At 54.3% G+C, this 26,894-nt stretch overlaps 1 protein-coding gene across 1 annotated transcript in view; it reads right to left on the bottom strand.

The window, feature by feature from the left end:
• Positions 1 to 26,894, bottom strand: part of KIAA1328 (KIAA1328 ortholog) — an 887,260-nt gene that overhangs the window by 714,112 nt on the left and 146,254 nt on the right. The gene's annotated exons all lie outside the window — the stretch shown is intronic.

Raw genomic sequence — 26,894 nt, 5'->3', positions numbered from 1 at the left:
GTCTCCCTCTCTCTCACCGTCTCCCTCTCTCACACCGTCTCCCTCTCTCTCTCCGTCTCCCTCTCTCTCACCGTCTCCCTCTCTCTCTCTCAGTCTCCCTCCCTCTGTCTCCCTCTCTCTCACCGTCTCCCTCTCTCTCACCGTCTCCCTCTCTCTCTCTCCGTCTCCCTCTCTCTCTCTCCGTCTCCCTCTCTCTCCCTCTGTGTCTCCCTCTCTTGCGCTCTGTGTCTCCCTCTCTTGACCTCTGTCCCTGTGTCTCCCTCTGTGTCTCCCTCTCTCTTACCCTCTGTCCCTCCCCGTCTCCCTCCCTCTCTCCCCGTCTCCCTCCCTCTCTCCCCGTCTCCCTCCCTCTCTCCCCCATCTCCCTCCCTCTCTCCCCCATCTCCCTCCCTCTCTCCCCCATCTCCCTCCCTCCCCGTCTCCCTCCCTCCCCGTCTCCCACACTCCCCCTCATCCCTCCCTCTCCCTCATCCCCCCCTCTCCCTCATCCCCCCTCTCCCTCATCCCCCCTCTCCCTCATCCCCCCCCGTCTCCCTCATCCCTCCCATCCCTCACTCCCCCTCATCCCTCCCCCTCATCCCTCCCCCTCATCCCTCCCTCTCCCTCTCCCTCATCCCTCCCTCATCCCTCATCCCTCCCCCTCTCCCTCATCCCCCCCTCTCCCTCATCCCCCCCTCTCCCTCATCCCCCCCTCTCCCTCATCCCCCCGTCTCCCTCATCCCCCCGTCTCCCTCATCCCCCCCGTCTCCCTCATCCCCCCCGTCTCCCTCATCCCTCCCATCCCTCACTCCCCCTCATCCCTCCCCCTCATCCCTCACTCCCCCTCATCCCTCCCTCCCCCTCATCCCTCCCTCTCCCTCATCCCTCCGTCTCTCGGTCTCCCTCTGTGTCTCGGTCTCCCTCGGTCTCCCTCTGTATCTCCCCCTCTGTGTCTCGGTCTCCCTCGGTCTCCCTCTGTATCTCCCCCTCTGTGTCTCGGTCTCCCTCTGTCTCCCTCTGTATCTCCCTCTCTGTCTCCCTCCCCCTCTGTCTCCCTCTGTCTCCCTCTGTATCTCCCTCTGTATCTCCCTCTGTATCTCCCTCTGTATCTCCCTCTGTATCTCCCTCTGTGTGTCTTGGTCTCCCTCTGTCTCCCTCTGTATCTCCCTCTCTGTCTCCCTCCCCCCTCTGTATCTCCCTCCCCCTCTGTCTCCCTCTGTATCTCCCTCTCTGTCTCCCTCCCCCTCTGTCTCCCTCTGTATCTCCCTCTCTGTCTCCTTCCCCCTCTGTCTCCCTCTGTATCTCCCTCTCTGTCTCCCTCCCCCTCTGTCTCCCTCTGTATCTCCCTCTCTGTCTCCTTCCCCCTCTGTCTCCCTCTGTATCTCCCCCCCTGTCCCCCTCCGTCCCCCTCCGTCTCCCTCCGTCCCCCTCCGTCTCCCTCCGTCCCCCTCCGTCCCCCTCCGTCTCCCTCCGTCCCCCTCCGTCCCCCTCCGTCTCCCTCCGTCTCCCTCCCCCTCCGTCCCTCTCCCGCCCTCCCTCTCTTTCTCTCTCCCTGTCTCCCTCCCTCTCTTTCTCCCTCCGTCTCCCTCCGTCTCCCTCTCTTTCTCCCTCCGTCTCCCTCCGTCTCCCTCCGTCTCCCTCCCCCTCTGTATCTCCCCCTCTGTATCTCCCCCTCTGTATCTCCCCCTCTGTATCTCCCCCTCTGTATCTCCCTCTCCCTCTGTCTCCCTCTGTCTCCCTCTGTATCTCCCTCTCTGTCTCCCTCCCCCTCTGTCTCCCTCTGTATCTCCCACTCTGTCTCCCTCCCCCTCTGTCTCCCTCTGTATCTCCCACTCTGTCTCCCTCCCCCTCTGTCTCCCTCTGTATCTCCCACTCTGTCTCCCTCCCCCTCTGTCTCCCTCTGTATCTCCCCCTCTGTATCTCTCCCTCTGTCTCTCCCCCTCTGTCTCCCTCTGTCTCCCTCTGTATCTCCCCCCCTGTCCCCCTCCGTCCCCCTCCGTCTCCCTCCGTCCCCCTCCGTCTCCCTCCGTCCCCCTCCGTCCCCCTCCGTCCCCCTCCGTCTCCCTCCGTCCCCCTCCGTCCCCCTCCGTCTCCCTCCCTCTCCCTCCCTCCCTCTTTCTCTCCCTCTTTCTCCCTCCGTCTCCCTCCCTCTTTCTCCCTCCGTCTCCCTCCCTCTTTCTCCCTCCGTCTCCCTCCCTCTTTCTCCCTCCGTCTCCCTCCCTCTTTCTCCCTCCGTCTCCCTCCCTCCGTCTCCCTCCCTCTTTCTCCCTCCGTCTCCCTCCCTCTTTCTCCCTCCGTCTCCCTCCCTCTTTCTCCCTCCGTCTCCCTCTCTTTCTCCCTCCGTCTCCCTCTCTTTCTCCCTCTCTTTCTCCCTCTCTTTCTCCCTCCGTCTCCCTCCGTCTCCCTCTCTTTCTCCCTCCGTCTCCCTCCGTCTCCCTCCGTCTCCCTCCGTCTCCCTCCGTCTCCCTCCGTCTCCCTCCGTCTCCCTCCGTCTCCCTCCGTCTCCCTCCGTCTCCCTCCGTCTCCCTCCGTCTCCCTCCGTCTCCCTCCGTCTCCCTCCGTCTCCCTCCGTCTCCCTCCGTCTCCCTCCGTCTCCCTCCGTCTCCCTCCGTCTCCCTCCGTCTCCCTCCGTCTCCCTCCGTCTCCCTCCGTCTCCCTCCGTCTCCCTCCGTCTCCCTCCGTCTCCCTCTGTCTCCCTCCGTCTCCCTCCGTCTCCCTCCGTCTCCCTCCGTCTCCCTCCGTCTCCCTCCGTCTCCCTCCGTCTCCCTCCGTCTCCCTCTCTCTTGCCCTCTGTACCTCCCTCTCTCTCGGTCTCCCTCTCTCTCGGTCTCCCGGTCTCCCTCTGTCCCGGTCTCCCTCTGTCCCGGTCTCCCTCTGTCCCGGTCTCCCTCTGTCCCGGTCTCCCTCTGTCCCGGTCTCCCTCTGTCCCGGTCTCCCTCTGTCCCGGTCTCCCTCTGTCCCTGTCTCTGTGTCTCGGTCTCCCTCTGTCTCCTTCTGAATCTCCCTCTCTGTGTCTCGGTCTCCCTCTGTCTCCTTCTGAATCTCCCTCTCTGTGTCTCGGTCTCCCTCTGTCTCCTTCTGAATCTCCCTCTCTGTGTCTCGGTCTCCCTCTGTCTCCTTCTGAATCTCCCTCTCTGTGTCTCGGTCTCCCTCTGTCTCCCTCCCCCTCTGTCTCCCTCTGTCTCCCTCCCCCTCTGTCTCCCTCTGTCTCCCTCCCCCTCTGTCTCCCTCTGTCTCCCTCCCCCTCTGTATCTCCCCCTCTGTATCTCCCCCTCTGTATCTCCCCCTCTGTATCTCCCCCTCTGTCTCCCTCTGTCTCCCTCTGTCTCCCTCTGTATCTCCCTCTCTGTCTCCCTCCCCCTCTGTATCTCCCTCTCTGTCTCCCTCCCCCTCTGTCTCCCTCTGTATCTCCCACTCTGTCTCCCTCCCCCTCTGTCTCCCTCTGTATCTCCCACTCTGTCTCCCTCCCCCTCTGTCTCCCTCTGTATCTCCCACTCTGTCTCCCTCCCCCTCTGTCTCCCTCTGTATCTCCCACTCTGTCTCCCTCCCCCTCTGTCTCCCTCTGTATCTCCCACTCTGTCTCCCTCCCCCTCTGTCTCCCTCTGTATCTCCCCCTCTGTATCTCCCCCTCTGTATCTCTCCCTCTGTCTCTCCCCCTCTGTCTCCCTCTGTCTCTCCCCCTCTGTCTCCCTCTGTCTCTCCCCCTCTGTCTCCCTCTGTCTCTCCCCCTCCGTCCCCCTCCGTCTCCCTCCGTCCCCCTCCGTCCCCCTCCGTCCCCCTCCGTCCCCCTCCGTCCCCCTCCGTCTCCCTCCGTCTCCCTCCGTCTCCCTCCGTCTCCCTCCGTCTCCCTCCGTCTCCCTCCGTCTCCCTCCGTCTCCCTCCGTCTCCCTCCGTCTCCCTCCGTCTCCCTCCGTCTCCCTCCGTCTCCCTCCGTCTCCCTCCGTCTCCCTCCGTCTCCCTCCGTCTCCCTCCGTCTCCCTCCGTCTCCCTCCGTCTCCCTCCGTCTCCCTCCGTCTCCCTCCGTCCCCCTCCGTCCCCCTCCGTCCCCCTCCGTCCCCCTCTGTATCTCCCCCTCTGTATCTCCCCCTCTGTATCTCCCCCTCTGTATCTCCCCCTCTGTATCTCCCCCTCTGTATCTCCCCCTCTGTATCTCCCCCTCTGTATCTCCCCCTCTGTATCTCCCCCTCTGTATCTCCCCCTCTGTATCTCCCCCTCTGTCTCCCTCTGTCTCCCTCTGTCTCCCTCTGTATCTCCCTCTCTGTCTCCCTCCCCCTCTGTATCTCCCTCTCTGTCTCCCTCCCCCTCTGTCTCCCTCTGTATCTCCCACTCTGTCTCCCTCCCCCTCTGTCTCCCTCTGTCTCCCTCCCCCTCTGTCTCCCTCTGTCTCCCTCCCCCTCTGTCTCCCTCTGTCTCCCTCCCCCTCTGTCTCCCTCTGTCTCCCTCCCCCTCTGTATCTCCCCCTCTGTATCTCCCCCTCTGTATCTCCCCCTCTGTCTCCCTCTGTATCTCCCCCTCGGTCTCCCTCTGTCTCTCCCCCTCGGTCTCCCTCTGTCTCTCCCCCTCTGTCTCCCTCTGTATCTCCCCCCCTGTCCCCCTCCGTCCCCCTCCGTCCCCCTCCGTCTCCCTCCGTCCCCCTCCGTCCCCCTCCGTCTCCCTCCGTCTCCCTCCCCCTCCCTCCCTCCCTTTCTCTCTCCCTGTCTCCCTCCCTCTTTCTCCCTCCGTCTCCCTCCGTCTCCCTCTCTTTCTCCCTCCGTCTCCGTCTCCCTCCGTCTCCCTCTCTTTCTCCCTCCGTCTCCGTCTCCCTCCGTCTCCCTCCGTCTCCCTCCGTCTCCCTCTGTCTCCCTCTGTCCCCCTCTGTATCTCCCCCTCTGTATCTCCCCCTCTGTATCTCCCCCTCTGTATCTCCCCCTCTGTCTCCCTCTGTCTCCCTCTGTCTCCCTCTGTATCTCCCTCTCTGTCTCCCTCCCCCTCTGTATCTCCCTCTCTGTCTCCCTCCCCCTCTGTCTCCCTCTGTATCTCCCACTCTGTCTCCCTCCCCCTCTGTCTCCCTCTGTATCTCCCACTCTGTCTCCCTCCCCCTCTGTCTCCCTCTGTATCTCCCACTCTGTCTCCCTCCCCCTCTGTCTCCCTCTGTATCTCCCACTCTGTCTCCCTCCCCCTCTGTCTCCCTCTGTCTCCCTCCCCCTCTGTCTCCCTCTGTATCTCCCACTCTGTCTCCCTCCCCCTCTGCCTCCCTCTGTCTCCCTCCCCCTCTGTCTCCCTCTGTCTCCCTCCCCCTCTGTCTCCCTCTGTCTCCCTCCCCCTCTGTCTCCCTCTGTCTCCCTCCCCCTCTGTATCTCCCCCTCTGTATCTCCCCCTCTGTCTCCCTCTGTATCTCCCCCTCGGTCTCCCTCTGTATCTCCCCCTCTGTCTCCCTCTGTATCTCCCCCTCTGTCTCCCTCTGTATCTCCCCCTCTGTCTCCCTCTGTATCTCCCCCTCTGTCTCCCTCTGTATCTCCCCCTCTGTCTCCCTCTGTATCTCCCCCTCTGTCTCCCTCTGTATCTCCCCCTCTGTCTCCCTCTGTATCTCCCCCTCTGTCTCCCTCTGTCTCTCCCCCTCTGTCTCCCTCTGTATCTCCCCCTCTGTCTCCCTCTGTATCTCCCCCTCTGTCTCCCTCTGTATCTCCCCCCCTGTCCCCCTCCGTCCCCCTCCGTCCCCCTCCGTCTCCCTCCGTCCCCCTCCGTCCCCCTCCGTCTCCCTCCGTCTCCCTCCCCCTCCCTCCCTCTCCCTCCCTCCCTTTCTCTCTCCCTGTCTCCCTCCCTCTTTCTCCCTCCGTCTCCCTCTCTTTCTCCCTCCGTCTCCGTCTCCCTCCGTCTCCCTCCGTCTCCCTCCGTCTCCCTCCGTCTCCCTCCGTCTCCCTCTGTATCTCCCCCTCTGTATCTCCCCCTCTGTATCTCCCCCTCTGTATCTCCCCCTCTGTATCTTCCCCTCTGTATCTTCCCCTCTGTCTCCCTCTGTCTCCCTCTGTATCTCCCTCTCTGTCTCCCTCCCCCTCTGTATCTCCCTCTCTGTCTCCCTCCCCCTCTGTCTCCCTCTGTATCTCCCACTCTGTCTCCCTCCCCCTCTGTCTCCCTCTGTCTCCCTCCCCCTCTGTCTCCCTCTGTCTCCCTCCCCCTCTGTCTCCCTCTGTCTCCCTCCCCCTCTGTCTCCCTCCCCCTCTGTATCTCCCCCTCTGTATCTCCCCCTCTGTATCTCCCCCTCTGTATCTCCCCCTCTGTATCTCTCCCTCTGTATCTCCCCCTCGGTCTCCCTCTGTCTCTCCCCCTCTGTCTCCCTCTGTATCTCCCCCCCTGTCCCCCTCCGTCCCCCTCCGTCTCCCTCCGTCCCCCTCCGTCTCCCTCCGTCCCCCTCCGTCCCCCTCCGTCTCCCTCCGTCCCCCTCCGTCCCCCTCCGTCTCCCTCCGTCTCCCTCCCCCTCCCTCCCTCTCCCTCCCTCCCTTTCTCTCTCCCTGTCTCCCTCCCTCTTTCTCCCTCCGTCTCCCTCTCTTTCTCCCTCCGTCTCCGTCTCCCTCCGTCTCCCTCTCTTTCTCCCTCCGTCTCCCTCTGTCTCCCTCCCTCTCTTTCTCCCTCCGTCTCCCTCTGTCTCCCTCCCCCTCTGTCTCCCTCTGTATCTCCCCCTCTGTATCTCCCCCTCTGTATCTCCCCCTCTGTATCTCCCCCTCTGTATCTCCCCCTCTGTATATCTCCCCCTCTGTATCTCCCCCTCTGTATCTCCCCCTCTGTATCTCCCCCTCTGTATCTCCCCCTCTGTATCTTCCCCTCTGTCTCCCTCTGTCTCCCTCTGTATCTCCCTCTCTGTCTCCCTCCCCCTCTGTCTCCCTCTGTATCTCCCTCTGTCTCCCTCCCCCTCTGTATCTCCCTCTGTCTCCCTCCCCCTCTGTCTCCCTCTGTCTCCCTCCCCCTCTGTCTCCCTCTGTCTCCCTCCCCCTCTGTCTCCCCTCCTCTGTATCTCCCCCTCTGTATCTCCCCCTCTGTATCTCCCCCTCTGTCTCCCTCTGTATCTCCCCCTCTGTCTCCCTCTGTATCTCCCCCTCTGTCTCCCTCTGTATCTCCCCCTCTGTCTCCCTCTGTATCTCCCCCTCTGTCCCCCTCCGTCCCCCTCCGTCTCCCTCCCTGTCTCCCTCCCTCTCCCTCCCTCCCTTTCTCTCTCCCTGTCTCCCTCCCTCTCTTTCTCCGTCTCCCTCCGTCTCCCTCCGTCTCCCTCTGTCTCCCTCCCTCTCCCTCTGTCTCCCTCCCTCTCCCTCCCTCGCCCTCTGTCTCCCTCTCTCTTGCCCTCTGTACCTCCCTCTCTCTCGGTCTCCCTCTCTCTCGGTCTCCCGGTCTCCCTCTGTCCCGGTCTCCCTCTGTCCCGGTCTCCCTCTGTCCCGGTCTCCCTCTGTCCCGGTCTCCCTCTGTCCCGGTCTCCCTCTGTCCCGGTCTCCCTCTGTCCCGGTCTCCCTCTGTCCCGGTCTCCCTCTGTCCCGGTCTCCCTCTGTCCCGGTCTCCCTCTGTCCCGGTCTCCCTCTGTCCCGGTCTCCCTCTGTCCCGGTCTCCCTCTGTCCCTGTCTCTGTGTCTCGGTCTCCCTCTGTCTCCTTCTGAATCTCCCTCTCTGTGTCTCGGTCTCCCTCTGTCTCCTTCTGAATCTCCCTCTCTGTGTCTCGGTCTCCCTCTGTCTCCTTCTGAATCTCCCTCTCTGTGTCTCGGTCTCCCTCTGTCTCCCTCTGTCTCCCTCTCTGTCTCCCTCCCCCTCTGTCTCCCTCTGTATCTGCCTCTCTGTCTCCCTCCCCCTCTGTCTCCCTCTGTATCTGCCTCTCTGTCTCCCTCCCCCTCTGTCTCCCTCTGTCTCCCTCCCCCTCTGTCTCCCTCTGTCTCCCTCCCCCTCTGTCTCCCTCGGTATCTCCCCCTCTGTATCTCCCCCTCTGTCTCCCTCTGTATCTCCCCCTCTGTATCTCCCCCTCTGTCTCCCTGTCTCCCTCCCTCTCCCTCCCTCCCTCTCCCTCCCTCCCTCCCTGTCTCCCTCCCTCTCTCCCTCCGTCTCCCTCTGTCTCCCTCCGTCTCCCTCTGTCTCCCTCCGTCTCCCTCTGACTCCCTCCCTCGCCCTCTGTCTCCCTCCCTCGCCCTCTGTCTCCCTCTCTCTTGCCCTCTGTACCTCTCTGTCTCTCGCTCTCCCTCTCTCCCGCTCTCCCTCTCTCCCGCTCTCCCGCTCTCCCGCTCTCCCGCTCTCCCGCTCTCCCGCTCTCCCGCTCTCCCGCTCTCCCGCTCTCCCGCTCTCCCGCTCTCCCGCTCTCCCGCTCTCCCGCTCTCCCTCTCTCCCTCTCTCCCTCTCTCCCGCTCTCCCGCTCTCCCGCTCTCCCTCTCTCCCGGTCTCCCTCTATCCCGGTCTCCCTCTCTCCCGGTCTCCCTCTCTCCCGGTCTCCCTCTCTCCCGGTCTCCCTCTGTCTCCTTCTGTCTCGGTCTCCCTCTGTCTCGGTCTCCCTCTGTCTCGGGCTCTCTTGCCCTCTGTCCCTCCCAGTCTCTCACCCTCTGTCTCGCCCTGTCTCCCTCCCTCTGTCTCCCTCCCAGTCTCCCTCCCCTGTCTCCCTCCCCTGTCTCCCTCCCCTGTCTCTCTCCCCTGTCTCCCTCCCCTGTCTCTCTCCCCTGTCTCCCTCCCCCTGTCTCCCTCCCTCTGTCTCCCTCCCCCTGTCTCCCTCCCCCTGTCTCCCTCCCTCTGTCTCCCTCCCCCTGTCTCCCTCCCCGTCTCCCTCCCCTGTCTCCCTCCCCTGTCTCCCTCCCCCTGTCTCCCTCCCTCTGTCTCCCTCCCCGTCTCCCTCCCCGTCTCCCTCCCCGTCTCCCTCCCCGTCTCCCTCCCCGTCTCCCTCCCCGTCTCCCTCCCCGTCTCCCTCCCCGTCTCCCTCCCCGTCTCTCTCCCCTGTCTCCCTCCCCCTGTCTCCCTCCCCCTGTCTCCCTCCCCCTGTCTCCCTCCCCCTGTCTCCCTCCCCCTGTCTCCCTCCCCCTGTCTCCCTCCCCGTCTCCCTCCCCGTCTCCCTCCCCGTCTCCCTCCCCGTCTCCCTCCCCGTCTCCCTCCCCGTCTCCCTCCCCGTCTCCCTCCCCGTCTCCCTCCCCGTCTCCCTCCCCGTCTCCCTCCCCGTCTCCCTCCCCGTCTCCCTCCCCGTCTCTCTCTCTCCCTGTCTCTCTCTCTCCCTGTCTCTCTGTCTCTCTCTCTCCCTGTCTCTCTCTCTCCCTGTCTCTCTCTCTCCCTGTCTCTCTCTCTCCCTGTCTCTCTCTCTCCCTGTCTCTCTCTCTCCCTGTCTCTCTCTCTCCCTGTCTCTCTCTCTCCCTGTCTCTCTCTCTCCCTGTCTCTCTCTCTCCCTGTCTCTCTCTCTCCCTGTCTCTCTCTCTGTCTCTCTCTCTCCCTGTCTCTCTCTCTCCCTGTCTCTCTCTCTCCCTGTCTCTCTCTCTCCCTGTCTCTCTCTCTCCCTGTCTCTCTCTCTCCCTGTCTCTCTCTCTCCCTGTCTCTCTCCCTCCCTCTCCCTCCCTCTCCCTCCCTCCCTCTCCCTCCCTCTCTCTCCCTCCCTCCCTGTCTCTCCTTCTCTCGCCCTCCCGCTCTCTCTCTCTCCCTCCCTCTCTCTCTCCTTCCTTCTGTCTCGCTCCCTGTCTCCCTTCCTCTCCATCTCCCTCCGTCTTCGTCTACGTCTCTCTGCCTCCCTCTCCCTCGGTCTCCCTCTCCGTCTCGCTGTCTCTCTGCCGCTCTGTCTGTCTCTGTCTGAGAACTCATTGTCCTTGTGACGAAAATTAAACATGCAACCATTCTAAAACCCGCCAAGTTCTACAGGCCATGCTGACCGGTCAGTGGTAACTATTTGAAGATTAGATTCTGTGTGCTGATTGTTGGCGTCATCTGTGATCTTTGGCAGTTGCGAGCCCACAAATACAAGCCCCCTGAATATGGGCCAAACGTACTTTAAAAATGTTTTACTGTCATTTATTTTTGTAAAATGGAAACAAGCACAGTCCAGCAACATCAGCAGACAGTTAAATGATGCTTCATTTCTCATGTTTATTCACATCTTTGCCCGCGGCAGTATGTGGCAAGAAGGAATATCTATTTACAATCATTTAACCACCGCATCAAAGCAAACAAATCGAGGGGGCTTTTCAATGTGGCAGTTAGAAAGTTTCTCCTTCTCATGCTCTTGCCCTAAAATAAGATATATTATATACCTACCAACAGATGTATATCAAGTTTGCTTCTAATTGGAAGCTGCTGTAGGATGAGCTTGCGAGACACGGATTTTGCGCATGCTTCTTTCATCCTTTACCCAGTGAATGCGGCCCCCGAGGAATCGCAACAGGCAGAATTGCAGTTCATTCCCAACCGTCGGTTTTACACGAGAGACGCATGGAAAGGCCTGGCGGGCCGCAACTGGCCCGCGGGCCGTACTTTGAGTACCGCTGGGCTAGACTATGGTGGAGTGGGTGGATTGGATTTGGGTGTGGTGGATTGGAATGGAGTAGATTGTTTTGGATTGCAGTGGGCCAGATTGTTTTAGATTGAAGTAGAGCAGATTGTTTTTTATTTGAGTATTGGAGTGGGATGGGTTGGAGTGGGTGGATTGGAGTGTGGTGGACTGGAGTGTGGCAGCTGTGACAATCTTGTAGTACACCTGGTTTACTACTGAATTGCAGGAGTACTCCTTGTTTGCTTCTAAGCCTAATTCAGAAAGGTAACACTATGTGCGGAGATCCCTACAACCATAGATTTATGATGGCAAATAAATCTATGTATAGAGGCAATTCATTAATTGTGGACAGAGATTGAAGTCCAGTAACAGGACCAAGTCACCTCAAATCCCTGGCTGACGGGAAGGGGACACAAACCGAAATAGGATTGTAAAGTTACTACTAGTAACTCTTTGGACATATTTTTGGTATACCTCTCCCAAACAATGCTCTACAGAGCGTAGGCGGAGGTCTTGGTCTATGACATGTATAACTACAAATTATAAAGCAAATGGAAACAAGCATCACCTGAAGAATAGAAACAAACCTGACAAGCATTACGTATATAAACACATTAATATAGCCCATACACCAGGCTTTGACCTCTCTCCCGTATGCTATGAGATGTTGCAAACCCATATAACTACATATTTAGTGTGCGCTATTATGTGTATAGGGGTCTAAACTGTTTTAGATTTTTTTTTTAATTTAACACACATTTGTAATTTTCTATGTTTGCACATCTGTTATGTTTTTAATAATGTGATATGTATAGCTGTCTAAAGTTAAACTTAATTTTACATTTTATACATTCATGCACATCCCATTGCACAAATATCAATGCCAAAATGAATATGACTATTTTGTACTAATTTTACTTCATTTAGGTTATTTTTGCTTTTTGTTTTTCCATTTGTACAATGTGTTGTACTGAAGTATATAGGGGCATGCAATGTCTAAAGTAAAATGAGTTTTTTTGGGGGGAAACAGTTGGAACACCGCAGCCTCAGCCACGCGTGTTACGACATCACAAGCGTAACCACGCTTGCCTTAATCATGCATATGTCTTAAACACGCATATTTATTTTATTTGAAAAGTTTTATAAAGCGCAAATATGACCCTTACGGGTATCGGAGCGCTGTACAAAGTGGCGAAAGCAAGAATAACACAACACAATGGAGCAAGTGAGGTAGTTAAAAGAACACACGGTCAAACAAAGGGGAAACAGTCATGGTCAAGGGGCAGGAGAATCAGTCAGACTGGAGAGACCAGTACAGTTTCAGAAGAGAACGAGATAACAAGTGAACAGGAAGCGTAGAATTCAAACAAACAGTATAAAATAAGTATCAAATCCAGATAGAGGGGAGTCTGGGGAAGGTAAGCCAGGTTAGTGCTGTAGATGTTTACTCAAGATTGGCCATTTGACATGTTTCTTGAAAGATGCAGTGGATGGGTTAGATCTGATCTCGGGAGGAAGAGCATTCCAAATTCTTGGAGCAAGACCAGTGAAAGCATGATTGTAAGTTATTTTCTTTTTGAATTTGGGAGCTTCTTAAGTTCCGACTCGAGACAGATAGTTCAAGCTTTTTAGCCAAGTACACTGGGGTGCAGTTAATGTCCTATTACTTACCGGTAATCTTCATTACTCCTGGTCCCGTAGTCCTCGTCCCATTCCTTACAAAGTGGAGATTACTATCTCCGCGACAGAAAAAAAGAACAGGAGCATGCTGGGATACCTAACCCACTCCCTCCCGCTGGGAGTACATAAGCGGTACCAGCCCAGCATGCAGCCTGAAAATACCAAGCCAACAACCGGAAGGCCGGCCGCCAGGGAGGGAGGGAAGTAAGGAATGGGACGAGGACTACGGGACCAGGAGTAATGAAGATTACCGGTAAGTAATAGGACATTACCCCCAGGTCCCTCCGTCCTCGTCCCATTCCTTACAAAGTGGAGAATACCAAAGCAGAGAACCCGGCCTACCGCAACCCCACCAAAGCCAGGGTCACCAGACCGAGAAAAACGGACCCCAACAGAAGCAATAGGGAGCCCACAAGAAAAGCAGGCAGGAGAACACAACCAGCCATGCCTCCAACCAAGCCGAAAAGAACCCAGACCCCAAAAGAAGCAGGGGACTAGCAAGAAAGGACCGCAAACGAACACAAGACCCCCCAGGAAAGCCCGAAGGAGGCCCCGCACTCAGAAGCAAGACCCAAGGAAACCCCCAGAGGGGCAGAAAGAGAAACCACCACCCCTAACCACCAGGGAAAGGGAACCCCGGAGAAGCGGAAGCGCCCCAAAGGAGCAATCCAACCAGGAAGGACAAACAACCCGGGAGAAAAACCACCAAGGGAGAAGCCCACAGCCCCAGGCAGCACCAAGCAGCTGCAGCAAATGGGACAAAACAGCACAACCAGGCCCAACGCAGAGCACCCGAGAGCATGACGCACAGGGAGACACGCCAAAGACCCAGGAAGGAACATAGTAGGGCAAGCCAGAGAGCGAACCCCCCAGAACAGAGAAGAAGGCGACCCACAGCCGGACCAATCCACAAACACCACACCAAGAGGCGAGGGGAATGAAGAGGAGAACGAAGAGGCACGTCAAACTCGGAAAACACCGAGCGCGACCATTCACAGGACCAACCCCAACACATCAGGGGAAGACACCCGCAGAGCCTCAAAGACCGAAGAGGAAAGGACAGAAGGCCCAGGCCAAAGGCAGGAAGACAAGCCGTCAACCCCAGCAGAGACACCGGAAGGCCGCAGCCAAGGCCGCCACGTCGGGAGAAAAAAAACCCGGTCACAGGAACCAGTCAAAAGGCCAGGACCGAGGCAACCAAAGGCAGGAGACACAGGGACACGAACCCAGGAACCCACCTAAGCAAGGCCAGGGAGAGCAACAAGCGCCACCCAAAGCAGACTCCACACACGGTCAGCGAACAGCCAGGAGAGAACAACCAAGGGCTGAACACAGAATCGGGGAAATAAACCCCAGAACCGGAAAGGAGAAACCCCCACCAACCAAGAGCCGACCCATAGGTCAGGAGGACACCAAGGAACCTCCTAAGGCGTACCCCAAAAAGGGCGAAACAGGAACGACCAACAAGGAGGCCAACAGCCCAACAACGCAGGCAGCCCAGAAGACCCAAGAAGCCAACCGGACAACGGACAAGCCAGCCAGCCCGGAGGCCCCAAATTGGAGCAGCAGAACCCGAAAGGAGAGGCAAAGGGTCAACCGACCCAAACCCAAAAACCCCAAACAAGAAGGGACCAGGGACCGGCACCAAAGCAAGCCAAGCCACAAAAGAGAGGAGAAGCAGCCGGGGAACAGAGAGGGAGACCGGCAAGCCACAACTGGCAACCAACACAGAGGTCACAGCACACCAGCCAGGCGCAAAGGAGCAGCTCAGGAAAGAACACAGGACCAACCCGGCACCCAGACCAACAGGGCCAGAACCACCGGCCAGCAATAGGCCAAAAAGAGGCCCAAAGCACCAGAGAACGAGCGGCCAGGGAAGAACACAGGCAGGGACCCAGGCAGGGAACCCGCAAAGGCAGGCCCAAAAACAAGGACCGGAGGGAGGAAACACATCAGCACCCCGGAACACCCCCGGCACCCCCAAACCAAAGGAGAGGAGCCCGGAGAAACCAAAGGCGCACAACCCCCAGGGGGAGCGGGCACACACCCAAAAAGGGAAGAACAAAGCACGCAGAGCCAGCAAGAGCAACGGCCAGAGACACCACAGGCCGAAAGCAGGCCGTACGGGAGCGAGAAACCCCCAAGCCCAAGGAAAAGGCCCACAAGGGGAAAACCAGAGCCCCAGGACCCAGGCAAAGCCAACCACCAGCACAAGGCCGAAAAGAGGAGCGGGGACGTAGCAACATGGCCCACACACAACGGGAGGCTAGACCACAACCGGCAGTCCCACCAACAAAACCACTGGCAAAGCCCAAGATAAGGCACGGCGAGGAGGACATCGGGAGCGGCACCCAAAGCATGAAAGAAGGGCACAGGGCAACCCGAACCCATAAACAGGGAGAGGCCCAGAAGCAGTGCACCCAAGAAACAAGGAACCACCCAGGCAGAAGCCAAGGAAGACCCACAACCCCCAGCCACCACAGGAGGCAAAGGAGCGGCAGCGAGAGGCAAACGACCGCAAGCCACAAAGAAGAGACACGAGGGGAAAGGAAACCACAACAGGAAACCAAACCCCATCAGTCAACCCAGCGCACCACAACACAGCGCCAGGCAAAAGGGAAGAGGCAAGCAGCAACACCAGCCAGAAAGCCCACCAGGAATGCCCCGGAGTCAACAGCCAACCAAGGCCAAGACCCACCGGAACAGAGGGAAGGCACAACAGCCCCTTCCCCCCCCCCCCCCCGAGAACCCAAGAAACAGGGAGTCCGGAAGCAACAAGGACCCAGATGCAGGATGCAAGGAGCAACCCAGCCAAACACAAGCAGAGGCCAAGCGCAAAGTGGAGGATCCTCAGACGGGGGAACACCGGGGGCCACAGGCCCACCCCCCCCGACCACAACCAGCACGAAGTACACCCACAGGGAACCTGCCGGGGAAGGAGCCCACCAACCCAGGCAGGAATATACGCCGGAGGGCAGGAGAGAGCGGACGCAAGGGCACCGGCGTGCCCAGCCGCAACACCAAGACAGGAGCAGGCGCCAGCAGGGAGGGAAGGCCACAGGCCAGGAAACCCCACACGTTGAAGCTCAGAGCACCGGACAGGCACAGGGGGGCAGAAAAAAAACAAGGCACCCCGAGCACGGGCCACACCAACACCCCTGGAAGGACGCAAGAAGCGCCCAGCAGCCTGAGCCGCAGGCAGGCACCCAGACAGGCACGCACCAGGGCTGGCCATAAAAGAACAGCAGGAACCAACAGGGCGGACAGGCAGCAGGCTGAAGAATCCGTGCGAACAGATAACCAAGCACCAACCAGGGGGAAACAGAAGCACGCAGGTCAGGAAGGCAGGAAGCCCACAGGACAGAGGAACGAACCAGGACGAACCTCACCAGAAAATGAAAATAGCCCAGGGGAGCAGAAGCGAGCACAGGGGAACGGGGGACAGCCACAGCACCCGCCCGCCCCGGCACACCCCCAGCAGTGGAAAACAGGGAGCCAAGGCCGCAGGCCAGCACAGCAGAAGAGCGCAGCACATGGAAGAAAGAAAAACGGCACCCACCAGGGGGACAGGCCAACCCCATAAAACAGAGACCGTCCCCCAACCCCTCCGCCCAGACGCCATTCAGCAACAAGCGTCGAGCAAGCGGAAACAAGGAGCTTTAAAGATGAGAGAGAAACTTCGCCACCTTATGCCACTCTGACAGAGTGTGCGGGACTCGAACCCTTGTCCTGTGAGACCCTTTACAACCGTAGGCACAAGACTCACCATTGAGCTATAGCTCCTGATGACAGGGAACCCAGAACCGGAGGAGGAAGCACCCCTCCCCCCCCCGCAGCATCGGGAAGGAAGGCAGGGACACAGCGCAGAAAGCCACGCAACGCCCCCAACCCAGCAAGCAGGAACAGGGAGCGCCAGAAGCCAGCACGGACAAACCCCAACAGGAATCAACCAGCAAACGGTGAGACCAGAGGACGCCAGGCCCCAGAGTAAAAAATCGCCAGGCAGCAAGCACGGCGAGAATACCCCCGAAGCAGCCAAGCAAGACCCCCAGCCAAGACCGCCGAAGCAGCCCACCGTGCACAGCCAGACCCAGCAGGCAAAGCACAGAGACAGAGGAACAAGCATGGAAGAAATCGGAACCGCTATGCGGTACTCACCACAGGGGCAGCAAGAGCACACCAAAAGCGCCCTGCCCCCAAGACCCAGCCCAGGCGCCCTCCAAGACACCAGCGCCGGGCGAGGAAGAGAGCTGCAGCCACCGATCAGACATTGACCCCCATCAAGCATCATCCCTGCACCAACCTCAGGAACAGCAGGGGCACTGGTAGGAAAGGAGGCGAGCAGCACACCAAGGGAGACCAGGAGCACCGCCCGGCGCAGCCCCTGGGCTCCCATCTCATCCACAGCAGCGCGTCTTCCAGCCAGGCCAAGCCGTAGGAGGACGCGCGTGGTAACCCGGAAGGAATCCGGACATCCGGCGCCCCAGCCGCAAAGGGCCGGGCGCCAATCAACGCGACTCCCAGCAAGCCCAGCAGGCCAGGAGACGCGGAAGAGGATGTCGAGGACAGCCCAGCAGCCCCACGAGACATCCAACGAAGAAATCACAGGTAAGATCAGCACGTCCTAATCTGTCGGAAGACAGAAAAAAAGAACAGGCTGCATGCTGGGCTGGTACCGCTTATGTACTCCCAGCGGGAGGGAGTGGGTTAGGTATCCCAGCATGCTCCTGTTCTTTTTTTCTGTCGCGGAGATAGTAATCTCCACTTTGTAAGGAATGGGACGAGGACGGAGGGTGCAGTTAATGAAAAGCTTTATGCGTCAAGCAAGCTATCTTGAAAAGTATCCTAGCTTCTATAGACAGTCAATTTAGTTGAATTAGGTCTGGCGTGATGTGCTCATGCTTTGTGGAGCCTGTGATGAGCCTGGCCGATGAGTTTTGAGTGGCTCTGAGCGGCGCCAAACTAGCTTTAGGAAGCCCAGCAAGGATCAACAGACCATATTCCAGTCGAGAAATAACCAGGGAGTGTACTGCAGGCCGGATGTCCTCGGGCAGACAGAAAGGCTTGATTTTCTTAAGGGTGTTGAGCTGAAGATTGGCTCCAGTAATAGTTGCACTGATGTGAGCTTGCATATTTTGGTATTTGTCCAAGGTGATGCCTAGCGATTAGCAGAGTCAACAAAACAACATGAGGGGTGCAGTTAAGAGCAGTGAGTTGTTTAAGCCAGTCCAGGATAGGTACAGAGTGGTTGCAGGTGGCAATCAGAAGGAATTCTGTTTTAAGAGTATTTAACAAAAGATGGTTCTGGGCTAGCGATTGTTGAGTTTGTAGGAGTGCATCATTTAAAGTTTTAATGTGCTCTGGATAGCAGATCTTCAAGTACAGTTGCGTGTCATCAGCATACATGTGGTAGTGAATGTTAGAACGGTTCATAATATCAGAGAGCAGTTCCATAATAAGGTTGAAAAGAGTGGGCGAAAGTGCGGAGCCTTGAGGAACTCCAATGGTGACTGGGGTACTGGATGCAAGGCAATGGTTAACATTGATTCTTTGTGTGCGGTTCTGTAAAAAAAAAAAGAAGAAAAAAAAAAAGAAAAAGAAGAGGCAAACCAATTTAAGGCATGGCCCGAAAGACCCATCCTATGCTGAAGAAGAGCAATCAGGTTTTCATGTTTGATGGTGTCAAATGCTGAGGACAGGTCAAGAAGGATCAGAAGACATGGGACATTGTGATCACTGAATCTCAGGGCGTCATCAACAATGTGAATTAGTACCGTCGCATATGCATGGTCTAGTTGCTGGCTGCAGCTCGGCAGAAGAGCAGGAAGAGGAAAGATCGGGACGAGGCAGTGAGGTAAGTGGGGTTTTGGGGAAGTGGGGGGTAGTTTATAGGGGTTGGGGTAGTTTTCAGGGCTTGGAGGCGGTAAGGAGTTTTAGGGTTCAGGGTACACGTTTTGGGGGCTAGAGGGGTCGTGGTAGGTTTTAGGGCTGGGGGTCAGGAGTTTTAGGGCTTCCGACCGTTAGAACTGTAACTTTACCCTGTCGTAAAGTACATAGGAAGTGAATTTGAGTGGCTTTAGAAATTAAATTGGTGTCAAATGAGTGTATGAAAAAGATGTTTTAGCACTCTGTATTTTGCCACAAAATCCTAGATTAATCTAACTTCACAGATGGAACTGGGGGCACTGACTTCAGTAAAAGGCCTGGCTGACACTGAAGAATGAATGTCATTTTTAAAGCTCAGTGGTAAATTCTGGGAGGAGCGAAAGACATCATTAGAATTTTTTAACCACATATTCCCCTCAGAAAAAATTGCTTCAGAAAGGTACGTCAGACTTGGAGAGTCCAAGGGACGTATGGCGACGGGAGTGACCCCGCCTATGGTATGGATAGGTGGCTGCTTCCCGGGGGAACTACGAGATAGCGCTCTATTCCACACGAGGTGCGCGTCAACTTACTGGACCCACACTACACTCGGTGCAGTTATGGCATATTGCTCAGAAGAAGCTCGGGTGGTCCGGAGTTCTTACACTGGCCACGCCACTCTGGGCCTCCGAAAAACTAGGTAATCTGGGACGTACCAAGGGCTTCCGCAACTGGGACTTGATCGGAATCTCCCAAATCAAGGATATCTGGGGCCCCACAGGGATCCACACGTTCGCCCACTTACGTGACACATATGAGCTGGCGCAAGCCGAATACTTTAGATACCTACAGGTGCGACACTCCCTGCAGGCTAATATCCCACCTGAGACCAGACTACCACAAACCTCCCCGCTTGAAGATAGATTACTGGACGGGCACATTACAGAACACGCCATCTCACTTACATACAAAAAACGAATTAATAACCCCCCGGACATGCTCTTACCACTTAGAGAGAAATGGGTGGCTGAGGGACTGGAGATAGACGACTAGGAATGGCTTTATGCTTTGGCTTCCCCGCGTGAGGTCGCGATATCAGCCCGACTGCGGCTCATCCAACTGAAGATACTACTTAGAACATATATATCTTGTACCAGGTTACATTTAATGGGGAGGGCAGACACGGTACTCTGCAGGAGGGGTTGTGGTGGCACGGGTATCTTCTTCCATATATTATGGGATTGCCCCAAAATTCAACGGTACTGGCGAAGGGTGGTGCACTGTATGCAGGAGGTGTGGGAGGTGGAGATTCGCCCAGAGGCCAAGAGGTGTCTCCTCAATATATGGGAGCCAACGGACCTGCCGTAAGGGCGGCTTTGGGTGACGCTCGGACAAATGGTAGCAAAGAGGAACATTGCCAGACTCTGGGGAAGCCCTGGTCCACCAAAACTGACAGACTGGCATAGCGACATGGACTGGTGTATGATACAGGAAAAAACTGTGTATGTAGCGAGGGGGTGCCCCCGGAAGTGGGTGGAAGTGTGGTCCCATTGGAACGATTTCAGGGGAGGCATTTGCGAGCCTCCGTCCACTACGCAATACAGCTCAGGAGAGGTGTGACGAACCCGGCGACCCTGTGGCCCCGGGGGCTGCAGGGGGGGCGCTATAGCTGCACCCCCTGGTATATGGGAGGACTCACTGTGCTCAACAATGTGACCTTTGATTAGGTAGGTTGGGGGGGGGGGATCTGGGGGGTGTTCGGTTGTGGGGCTCACTGGCGCTATCCTCGCAACATGTTCTGGTTTGTAGTCAAAAAATAGAAAATGAGTCCTTCACTATCCTCACTGAAACTGTGAGACATCTGCACTTTATCGCACTGCCGTACCCCCGGGTTGACGGCATTGGGCTGTGTGCTATACGAAGCAATGCACGTGTTACATACTGCGCGGCCGGCCCGAGGGGTTGTAGGCTGGAAGCTGTGTATTGTGAAATAATGTAATAAAGGGCTTTAAAAAAAAAAAAAAGACTTGAAGAGAGTGACGAACAGGAAGATGGCTAGTATCAAGGAGCATTGGTAGGGTAGGATAGTACAATAACAGACTCAATTAATGATATCAGGGTGAATGGAAGAAAAATGATGGGGTACGTTAGCAAGATTTACAGCCCAAAAAACTCAGGCACAATTTCAAATAAAAGATTTTGTTTAAGACAAAATTAGCCATTCATAACAAATCGTTTACAGGGGTTTGTCAGGCTATGGCTGTATATGGGAGCCCATACCCTTGCTCAGACTAGCACTCGCCTGTATTGGTTGTCTACGTACACAGACCTAATACTTTCTGTTGCACTTTAATGTGAAGATCAGAGAGTGACAGAAGTAGGAAGTACTTGGCTGAGAGACGCTGCACCCAGTGTTTTGTCCCTTTCCCTTCCGCCATTTTGCCCAGATAGCGGCTTCTGTCACAGATCTTGCTTCCTATTCGAGTTGACGTGCGGTGGAAGATGGCAACGGAGTCTGGTTCAACTTCCTTGAGTTAGTTTCTCAGTGAGCACCCCCGCCCCCCCCAGGATTCCAGCACTGGAAAAGAAAATATCCTTGCAACTCAGGCCTGCTGAACTCCGTTTAGAGCACACAGCTTTTAGGCGACTTTGGAAACAGGCTCCGCGGCTTTTAAGCGCCTTTGGATACGAGCTCCGCTACTTTTAGGCGCCTTTGGATACGAGCTCCGCTGCTTTTAGGCGCCTTTGGATACGAGCTCCGCTGCTTTTAGGTGCCTTTGGATACGAGCTCCGCTGCTTTTAGGCGCCTTTGTAAACGGGCTACGCGGCGCCTTCGCGAGCAGGTAAATCTATAAAACCTAGTTCTCTCTCTAGAACAGCCTCGCATCCCCCTGGTCGCATTACAGCTACCTTCCAGCATTACGTTTGAGGGGCCCCGCGTTAATCCCACGCTGAGACATCAGGCGATGCAGCTGTTTAACGGTCGCAAAATGGATTGTGACAGTGACAAAGTGCCCAAAAAGTGCCGATCGGCCGCTTCTGAGGCTCCGGCGACGGGAGGGCGGGGATGTGCGCCTCTGATTTGTGTGTGAGAGGCGCAGCATCTGTCCCGCTGGTGATGCGCGAGGGAAGCAGATTAGCATAAAACGTAACGAGGTCAAGTAAGTGGATGTGAAATAGGGAGTGCGTAAAGACGCCATTCCGAGGGCTGACAGAAACATCACTGTTTAGAAATGCAAATCAAGCCATTATGCTCAATAATTATATGAAAATATGAAGAGTTCAGCATGTTTCCCAGCCCTGGTGGCGGGTAATGGGATGTATGCTTATGTAAATAACTACTATTAAAGCTAATGCTGGGGGAAAAAGCGAATAAATTTATAGTACGGCGACTGATTTAGTATGCTTTTAAACCCCAGCAGTGCTCACTTATTAGACAGGAGTGCATTATTATGCTTAGAACTCGTTACAGCTACAAGTCACCGCAACTCCATTAATTACGACGCGTTAATGAAAACGGGACACGTCCCAAAAAAAAGGAAAATTACGGCCTCTCAGCAGTTTTCTTAAAAGACAAAATCGAGGGGTATTAGCATCATGGCGCCTCCTGGGGAGCCGATCAGCGGCATCATCGGTGCTGCGGCTGCAGTAATCCCGCGCCGGCCCTGGGGGGCACTGCTCGGCTGGAGGGGGGCGGGGACGCGTCCTGGTACACCATGGACTCGGCGGCTGAAAGCACAGCGGTGGGGAACATCACCAAGGAGGGAGCGCAGAGAAAAAAGGCTCGGTATTAAAAATGCAAGGATTTCACCGAACACCAGCTCCTCGGGTGGTGCTCGAGCAGAACAAACATGCGAGACACCGGCGGCGCTCACTCGGGGCACGATGGCTAAAAACAGCAATTCAACCATTTCAGCCGAATGCAAAACTAACTGGAGACAACGGGAACCATGCATAAAGAGTGAGGGGAGGAGAATGGAAGTTACAAGGCCGCCGCCGTGCCAGGTCTTCAGAACAACCTTAATTTTAATGTACCTCGTGGCTGCAGGAATAATCTGGCGCACGTCAACCTCTCCTAGTTCTGCGTGTTAGGATTTTTTAGTTTTGGATTGTGGTTAGTCTAGTTTGGCGGGCACATTTACACCACGCACGCAGCGAAACAAAGATGGTCATGTATCTGTTTTCCTTTTTGAAATTACCCATCTTTTGTAACACATGGACACCTTGGCCACATGCTTGCAATAAGGATGTTCATTTCAACACAGACGAGGGGTCAATGATGAAACATGCCACAGGCTGCGAGTGGGGGTTCAACGTCCTTTGAACGAAGAGTGAAGCCATATAGCAGGGGACCACATAGACCCAGAATACCGAGAAGCAGCAGCAGCATTTCTGTTTCCTTCACTACATCATGGGTAGGGTGTGCTGCTTCCTCTTACAATCACAATCGCCCCCTGCTGCCTCTTGTGGTACGACACAGCGAATTACACAACATTTCCTAACATGCTGAATACCCGAACAATCCTCAATAAAGCAGGCTTCCTTCACAACTGAGGCCACCTTGCCCAAACAGGAAGTTCACCTTCTGCACCGCACTCACACGTTGGAATCCGCAGCCTCCACTGTGGTGATGGAACACCTTTCGAAGTGGGGGAGATGGCCAATAACATCATCTCCTTAAGACTCAGATGTATTAACACTTTAACCATGGTTTGCATCACAAAAGTGACGTAAACCTGGTGAAGTGATGCAGTGGGATGTACTTTCCAGAGCAAATCCTGTTTTGCGTTGGAAAGTTGTCCAAAGTAATGCGAAGTAGCACTATGTGCTAGTGTATTTCAAGGGGGCGTTCTATGGGTAGTACATGCCCTTTCCCATTCAACCACCCCATGTTCTTGACACAAATCTCCATCTCCTAACATTGGCACACAAGGATCTGCACCAAAAACATACACCTGAGAGGCTGCAGTAGAGGTAGGGCAACTGTTAAAAGTCTACTATTTTCTTTAATTGTGCATGTATGCGGCACTCTATAGCACACACACAAAGAGGGAAACATTTCAGAGCACATTTTATGTATTAGAAGGGTTCCCTTCCAGTACAAAACTATGCTGGACTGCTTTGGGCATATGACCTGTATTAATGCGCCTGGATTGACTCAATTGAAGCCCACTTTATCTTCAAAAAGGACTAATAACAGACACAGCATTCCATACCAAACAGCAGCACCTATACCCGTTTGATCAGCTTGTCATCTCAAGAGACACATCTATGAACACCACGTTTCAGGAGACATCTACCTCTCCAACGTTCGTTTGTGGGCATCATATACATTTGTAATGGACCAGTGATTGGTCTCACTTTGGCCAGTCCCGGATCATTCATTACATGTAAACTGTCGTCTCATAAGCTCTCATTCTATTAATGTATGAGAATGTTTGGTGATTACGTGTGCTCTGGTGTCATTTTGATAACACCTCTTTGGGTGGCTTCTTCACGGTGTTTATTGACCACGCCCATTTGATACAGCTAGCACAAAGTAACAATTCTAACTACTTCAGTCCACTTTGTTTTTTGACATAGTCACCTTTCTTGATAGAGGCGAATGGGGCTTGCAATGTAGACTTCATCCGAGTGACACCTGCTCTCCCAGATTGATGCTCGGGTTTAGCTGGGAGGTTCTGGGAGAAATTTGGGGTTACGATCCAGAATGCAGGGCTGCAGAAAGCACAGGAATGCACTAAAAGATTGGCTATGTATTCTTGTGGTTTCCTAGTGGTCTTGGGAGTTATGCATCCACAATCCTTGACCCTTTGGAATGCATGGTTGCCCATAAAATGTCATGCATCATACTGCAAGGTCTACTTCTGCACTTGGGTGCAGCGGAAACTAGAGTAAGGATCACAGTGGGATCCAAGCTAAGACAGATGTGCAGGCTCACTGATAAGTCCACGCCTCTGTCCTCATGCGATAAGGGGGATGGAAAATGGATCTTGGAGCAGTGGGGGAGTGACGGACAAAGCCATTCCTGAAGAGATGAAGCATGTGGCTCCCTTGTCCAAGGGCCGTTTGGCAGTAACAGAGTTGAATGCAGAGGAGGCTGGAAGGGAGGCTATTGTCCCAAGCTTTTAGCAGTCTCTCACTGAGCAAGGTAAAGCCGACACTCCCTACAGGTAACAAACGCAATGGGGCATCTTCTAGGAACCCAAGACTTAACTCAAGACTGAAGGAAGGATCTTACAGACCAAGGGATAGTCCAAGAGTCCTCTGAGGGTATACCAACTAAGAAGTGACTGAGAAATAAACACATCAAATCACAAGTGAAGAATTTGAATATTTCTATGGATCAATAAAAGATATCTAGACAACAATTGAGAGTTGCCGTATTCATACTAACCAAGAGCTTAACAATTATGTCAAGAAGACAGAATCAATCAAATCAATGACGATGGTAGCATGAAAAGAAATACTGGCAGATAAAGCATTTTAAATTAATTTAGTGTCGTTGTCAATTTGAGTTATGAAATACTTTTATTTAGGATGAAGGGTGATGCCGAAAAAGCACAAAAACAATTTTTTGTATATTTGATGTAAACGCTATATTGCTAATATGAATAACAGTCAGACTAATTTAGGATATTTAAGTCAAGTGCTGTAATGAAGTGAAGTTCAAATTTCTAACTTTTCGAAACAAAATACTCTGTCACAGACCAGTGATACTCAAAGTACGGGCCGGGGGCCGCATGCAGCCCTCCTGACCTCTACATGCAGCCCCCCCTGGGCAACAGCAGTCCTCGGCTGCTGTTTACTCGATTCAACACTAATGTTAAAAAAAGGTTAAACATACTGGCAACCATTTAGTTATAGTTAAAGGGAAAGCATCTTGCAACAAACCTGTAAAAATATGAAAGTCTTTTTAAAATTCAAAAAGGGGGGTTTCCTTAACATGCAGAACTATTTCTCGTTAGTATATGAGATTCTTTCAGTGCATTGAGAAGTATTATAAAGTGACAGTTTTCAAACGTGAATTTAGAAAGATTAATTCTTCCACCCACCCTCACAGCAATGGCAGTAGTGAACTAAGAGGCAAGTCAGTTGTTACATGCCTGGGTCCCTAATATACGTGAACAACATTATGGTTTATTAAATTAAACCCATGAGAAGGTTTGTACAGCACACATACTGAAGTCATGTATTTCGAGGTCCTCTTAAATGCAATAATGAAGAAAAAGGAGGGAAAGTGAAATTAAACAGTTGCCTAAAATCACGCAATTTGGGAAAGTGAGGAAGCCGGGATTAATCCCAGGTTTTCTGGTTTCACTTTGTTCAAGTCAAAAGTTACTATCCAACATACCAGTTAATAACTGGAAAAATCGGCTTCAAGCACCAGTGGAAGCTCCCCAAACATAAATACAAAGCTTCCAACAGAGCTTTTACTAATGTTTCAAAATCCTGTATTAAAACAATTGTTTTAATGTATTTTTTATTCATTGTTAAGACAGGCCTGCATGTTGTTCCCTCTCCTCGTTTCCACACCACGCTGCCTTCATTTCAATTTCCCTTTCCTTCTCCATCTTAGTTCTTCTACTTCCCTTCCATTGATTTAACACACCTTGAATTTCTGCAACCCTCTCTTCGACCCCAAAATGGTCCCTTCAATGTTTCATTCAATAGCAAGATCATTTGATACTTTTTCTCTTTCTTCCACTCAAACTGGAAAAGGCTAAACTAACTGTTTTCAATACCAAGCAATGTGAACATTTTGAACGAATCCCTGGAACCCTTTCACACAGGAATGCAACAAAGGAAAGAAATACAGCCAAGGCCCTGCTTGTGCGCCATGCAGCGGATTAAGAAGTGATCACCCAGCGGTTCAAATGATCATCTGTGGGACCCCAAAACCTAGTTTTAAATAGCTCACAGAGAGCAGAGGTATGTGGTAAATTGGCAACCGAGGGCATAATTAAGGATACAGAATTACAATTTAAAACTTTTTCTTCGGCAATGGAGAGCATTTAAGAGTATCAATGGGCCTTGACTAGCGGTAAAATTAACGTTCAGCAGGGGGCCTGTGCAAAGCAAAATCACTCAGATGAATGAACTGAAGGCTAAAGGCAATAGCAACGCCAAGCATCCCAAGAAAAAAAGTACACATACGGCAAAGTGGAGTCACCGCACAACTAAACTGGTTCTGATGCTGGTGGTAGCCACGTAAGCAACAATATTATACTCCAGAATATACAGGATGAACACATTTTAAATCTGCAACACTCCTTTAGACAGAAATCAATCTAGAAGAACATGCTAAAACCAGACTAAGATGGGAAACGCAGTCCATACCTGAAATGCACAAAATGCAATATCTGAACGAATTTGAATTCCTGCCATTACTGAACTAAGAATGCATGATCATAAAACGATTGTGTGCTCTGAAAAGATATTTACATGTACTGATAGAAAGGCAAACTAGAACTGCGGGCAACGACTTGCCGCCAAAGTTTTAATAGTAAATTTATCAGACTGCCCCCTCCTGCGAACAGCCCATTTCACGAAAAACTAGTTTAAAGGCAAAGTTCTGAAAGAACATGGTTTCCCATCACCTACGAAACAGCTTTTGCCCTGAAGTACTACATTCCACGCACTCCGATTCAATGGAAAAACAAGTTTATAAGGCGCATTTTGATGTGCACAATCCTTACGGAAACCATTCCAGTGCTGTTTAACAAGAGAAAATCTGTTATTTTCGGTGACAAATGGCCGCTGAGTACGCCCAAACAGCACAGGAACAGCTGGGTAGCAGTTTCGAGCTCAAATGAGCCAGCAACCCATGCTGGCAGCCATCTCTCTGATTGCCTTGGAATGGCGGCCCACGCAGATTTATTCCCCACCATAAATTTGAGCAATTATTTCTC

Source organism: Triturus cristatus, chromosome 2_1, assembly GCF_964204655.1.
Source record: "Triturus cristatus chromosome 2_1, aTriCri1.1, whole genome shotgun sequence".
In the NCBI taxonomy this organism is placed as follows: Eukaryota; Metazoa; Chordata; class Amphibia; order Caudata; family Salamandridae; genus Triturus; species Triturus cristatus.
Note: the sequence above shows the minus strand (reverse complement) of the source record. Positions and strands in the feature narration are given on the sequence as shown.